Genomic DNA, 5,580 nt, shown 5'->3' with positions numbered 1-5,580 from the left:
CCCAAGCAGTTCCTTTGGACGAATTGCAAGTTGATGAACAGTTACGCTTCATTGAAGAACCAGTCGGAGTTTTGGATTGGGAAACCAAAACGCTCAAGCACAGCAAAATTCCAATCGTTAAGGTTCGTTGGAACTCGAGATGTGGACCGGATTTCACATGGGAACGCGTGGATCAAATGATGAAAAAGTATCCTCACCTTTTTGAAGGGCTGACCAAACACAGAAAACCGAGAAACCCGACAAACCCCCAGAAATCACCGGAGGTATGAATTAAATTTCCGGACGAAATTTCTTTCTACTAGGGGATGATATGACAAACTGAAATTTTTCTTACTTTTTCAGACACTCATCACGACTTGACTCAAATTTTCGGGACGAAAATTCTTTAACATGGGAATGATGTGACACTCGTCAATTTCAGGTTAACTCCGTTAACTCAAACTCCGTCAATTCAAACTTAAGATCACTGGATCTATAACGCACATCTCATTACATTTAAACTAAGGCTTTAAATGACGCTTGACAATTACTACATGTGTAGTCTTTCGGGAATTGCACCGAAACGCAAACGAGTTGACGCAAACAATTAGTGAATAAACGAAAAACGTCGAAACAATAATTATGTGATAATTATGTGTTAGACATATGTGATACTTGATTATATTATGTGTGATGCTAGACAAGAAACAAGAACTAAGTTAATTATACTAGAAAGTTAGCAAGCTAGAAGTTGAGGGACTAAAGTGTAACATCTTATTATAAATAATGATATTAACCTAAACCCTAATTCTCTCTTATCTCTCCCTCATACCCGATGGCAGCCCCCCCCCCTCCCCTCTCCTTACGATCGGCTCACACACACACATATCACTTGGTTTTTGATCTTGTTTTTCACAATTGAAGCATCCTACACCCGTTTCTAGCCATCTTCCACCTTCCTCTTGCTTATTTTTGTGTTTTTGAAGGTATAATTATAAACCCTAGAATCCGAAAATCATATATATGGTGTTCATATGGTTTGTTGTGATTAGATGATGTTTAATTATGTATTGATTATTGATTTGATAACTAGAATTGATGTTATTGCATGTTAATCGCTTGTTTCTTTGATTTTGAGTTCAAGTAAAACCTTGATCATGTATGTAGTGTGTATTTGGTGTGCATGGATAGTGATTATGGTGTCTAGAAGGTCATATGAACGGATTGTGGTCTATAGATGGTTAATATGTTGAGTTTGGATGCAAACAGTTTCTGGACAGAATGTGTTGTTGATGTTAAATTGACTGTAACGGGGTGTGAATGTGAGAATTGGTCGGGATTATTAATACTACAGTGTACTAGGTTGAGTCTAGTTTCTAAGGAATATAAATTTTCAATTTTTGGACGTGTAAAATTTAACTTTTATGATTTTACAAAAACGTTGTGCAAATCTGAATTGTGAGACCTGCTGTTAGGTTGTTTTGTAAATATTATATCTCATGAACTACAAGACCAAATGGGTTGATTTCACTTCTGGAAGTTAACTTGTTGAGTTAAGAACCTAACACAATTGGTCTTGCATTAGTTGGATTTTTTATTTAACGGGAATTACAAATAACATTCTGTTGCGCATGAATTTGACTGTTGTGAGTTTGCTGTAATGTTTTGATCATTGTGAGAAATCTATGAGGAATAAAAATACAATAAAATATGTTTTGGAAACCTAACACATGTACGCTTTTGTGATGATTTTTGATGAATTAATTGATGATTTATGATCTGTGAATTAGAGTAATCTTTACTAGTAGTAATCTGTCTTGGTAAAGCTAGTTGCTGAGTTAGGCGAAAGTACATGAAATATGTTGATAATCGATAATTGCTACGTGTTTGACCAAAATACCCTTGTGTTAGATCATTACTAGAAGTATGCTATGTTTATACTTGATGCTTGAGAAGTTTTTTACACTTTTAACGAGTCACTAATGTGCTTGTCGAGTCACACGAAATTCACAAACGAAACACGAAGTGTATTAATTACATAGGTATTACGTGCCGAGTCTAGAGACTCGTTAATAGCTTAAATACTTAGAAAAATCTCATTTTTGTCTTAGAGCTCGAGTGAGGATTTTTCTGTGACGCGCATCTCTCGGACTTTTGTTTTTAGTAATCTTCGCAAACAGTGAGTTTCACTTACCCCTTTTAAACTCTTTAAACGCTTTTCACTTGGGGGAGATAACATACTCCGAAAACGCTTTTAGATTTTGTTAGTAAATTATATATCACTTGTAAAGGATAAGTGGCAAACGAAACAATTGAAGTCCTACACATCGAACCGTTTAGTATTGGAAAATAGCGAGTCACTGTTGAGTAGTACTACTGGGTTTGACAAACCCCACCCAACGCTAAACTCGACTGGAGGTCGAGTGGGTGTAATTTTGGCTAACACGTTACCATGGTCTGGATGACCTGGTAGCAAGGCACTTGATAAACAGTCAGCTTCGGTGTCGAACACTTAGTAATACTTGCTTTATAGGCTAGCTACCTATAGATATATAATTGATTTAACACTATCTGGTAACGCTAAACGCAAAACGCAAAACGCTAAACGCTTTATTTTATATAAACTTGTGAACTCACCAACCTCGTGTTGACACTTTTAGTATGTTATTCTCAGGTAGCCGAGGCGGGCGCGCGGTATAGGAGCATGCATTGTTTTGAACACTATTGATTATGCAAACTTGTTTTAAACTGTTACTATGTGGGTTTTTAAGTCGTCCTGCGTGGCGCAACACTTGGTCTATGTTTTTACGCTTCCGCACTTATTTTCACTTATTGTTTTTATGGTTTGATTATAACTAATGATTCCGATCCTGTTAGTTCACACCCTCTGACGGTAAAACTCCGTTAGTGGATTTTGAGGGTGTGACACTTAGAATGGATAGAATCTCTTTCTTCTGGTTCCATCGCCAACTAGGACCAGAACAGTTTCTCCTCAGATACTTTCTGCTCAATAAAACTGCCAAATACCGAGCTAGCATTATCGGATTCCGGACCGATGATGATGAGTCGTTACACGCAGCATGGGAGAGATACAAAAGTCTTCTGAGAAGATGGCCGCATCATGGACTAAGCCTATGGTTACAAGTATAGACTTTCTTTGACGCACAACCCAGTCAAAACACAGGCCATCGACCAAGTCGTCGTTGGAGACCTGGGATCCAAATCACCTAACGAAGCATTTGAAATCATGGAGAAGACAACAAAGAAGAGTTTCGCTTATAACCCACCAAGATGTATACCAGCCCATAAAGGAATGCACCACGTTGATTCCAACACGCTTGCCACCGCACAGCTTGAAGCACTCTCTAAAAAAATTCGAACAACTTCAAGCCGAACTATCAAAAACCAAAATCACCTGTAACACTCGTGGAGGAACTCACAAGACAAGTTACTGCAAACAAGAAATTCTTGCAATGGAAGAAGTTGACTTCATCGCCCGTCAAAACCACGCTTTCAGCAACAACTACAATCCAGGTTGGAGAAACCACCCAAATTTCAGTTGGAAGGATGGAGGTAACACTCAGACCCTACCCGGATTCAAAAAAAAGGCTGATGAATCAATCCTTCCAGCCTAAACCTCAATTCCAAGAACAAAGTTCCAATAGCCATCAAAATCCAAGTAACTAAAAAATCAAAGAAATGTTGATCCAAATCATTACCAAGACAAATGAAGCAGAAAAGAAGGCCGACTCAAGAGTCATTGATATCAGCGGAGTATTGTTAAAGCATGAAGTTGATCTAAAAAGCCAGCAATTGTCACACCCCAACCTACAGCGGAGATGCCGGGGCGTGGAGTGATTGTCACAGCTCGCAAGGTTACTATCACGCACAATTATTAAAATTCAAATATCTATTTATTTAATTCAAATAACACCATTATTCATTACAAGAAGGAATTCAAAGTAAACAAAACATCAAACAATTTAATCATAGTCTCAAAAATAAACTCTTCTAGCATAAGTCCTTAAAACAATTCTTCTAAGTCCACACTTCACATCAAACGGTGACCTGTATATGCGTTGAAAATAATATAGTTTGTCAACACGAGGTTGAGTGAGCAACACACCAGTTCAGTTATACATATATAATAAAATATGTAGCTATAACAAGTCATATGAGATTAACAAATCAACCAATGAGCAAATAAAATGAGACGTCGAAAGCACAAGGCTGAATCGACTAGCGTATGATCATACTATTTTCTAGAAGAGTTTATAAAACATATAGCAAGTAAAACATATAGCAAGTATGGCATGAGATTAGTTAACACATAAGACAACCATTGCAGTTTTGTGTATAGATAAAGTGCGAAAATATACTAAGTTACGCATATGTCCCCAAAACAGTTTGAAAACGAGTAAAAAGGGGGAATGTGGTACTCACCTCAAAGATGAATGAGGATGACTAAGATGATGAGAATGAGGAAAGAGGATCACACGCAAACGTTAACGCCTAAGAGAGTAAATGATGTGATTAAAATAAGGATCTTAATTACGACGCTAGTTAAACGATAACCAATATTATATTTATTTAGAGATTTAATATTTAAACTATTACTTCGATTTAAGAAAATATAAAGTACTATTTTTAGTTTTGTTTATAAATAAAGTTACTTGATTTATTTATATATATTTATTAAAATGTTATTTTTTAAGTATCTTTATATACATATATATATATATATATATATATATATGTTTAAGTTTAAGAAAAAAATCAAATTATTGCAAGAAATGAGAGAAATGAATATGAGCCACTAGTTTTATTTTAGGTTTTAAACATTTAAAAATAAATAAAAAAGATGTAAATGCAACAATAAATGCACTTTCTCTTTCCAATTAATACAACTAATATAACCATAATAAATATCTCTCTAATTAACATATCTAACTAATTTAACTATAATAATTAAAAAAGATAAAAACACTACATTTATTTATTTTTTATTTACATATCTTTCATATTATTCAACATAAATACAATTTATTCATATAATACTATTCTTTATATAAAAAAATAATTTCCACTCAATTTATTAGCATAGTTTTTAACACTAAATATCAAAACATAATATATATATTTTTTTCAATTGGTATGCCTATAAAAATTATTGCTATAAATAATAATAAAAAGATATCATAAAAATATGTCCATTAAATGTAAACAATAAATATACAACCTACACAAAGTTATATAACCTACACTTTTTTTGAGCGATAAAAACGTACAACATACAAAAATAATACAACTTACATATGTAATCCAACATCAACAATTATACAAACTACACAAAGATACACATATCCTACACATGCGTAGGTTATATGTTTTTCGTATGTAGGTTATATGTTTTTTTATTCTTAGAACAAGTGTAAGTTATATGTTTTTGGTGTAGGTTGTATATTTTTTATTGACATTTAATTCAAACATGTGTAAGATAGTTTTTTGTATTATTCATCACAATGTAACTACGTGTTGATGGATATTGATATGTTGAGTTTGAAGAAATTGGTTTTGAATAAAAAGAAATTAATGTATGAA

The sequence above is a fragment of the Bidens hawaiensis genome, unplaced genomic scaffold (genome assembly GCF_021521415.1).
Source record: "Bidens hawaiensis isolate Kalapana, Puna unplaced genomic scaffold, B.hawaiensis_p1.1 tig00016109_1, whole genome shotgun sequence".
NCBI classification, from domain to species: Eukaryota; Viridiplantae; Streptophyta; class Magnoliopsida; order Asterales; family Asteraceae; genus Bidens; species Bidens hawaiensis.
Note: the sequence above shows the minus strand (reverse complement) of the source record.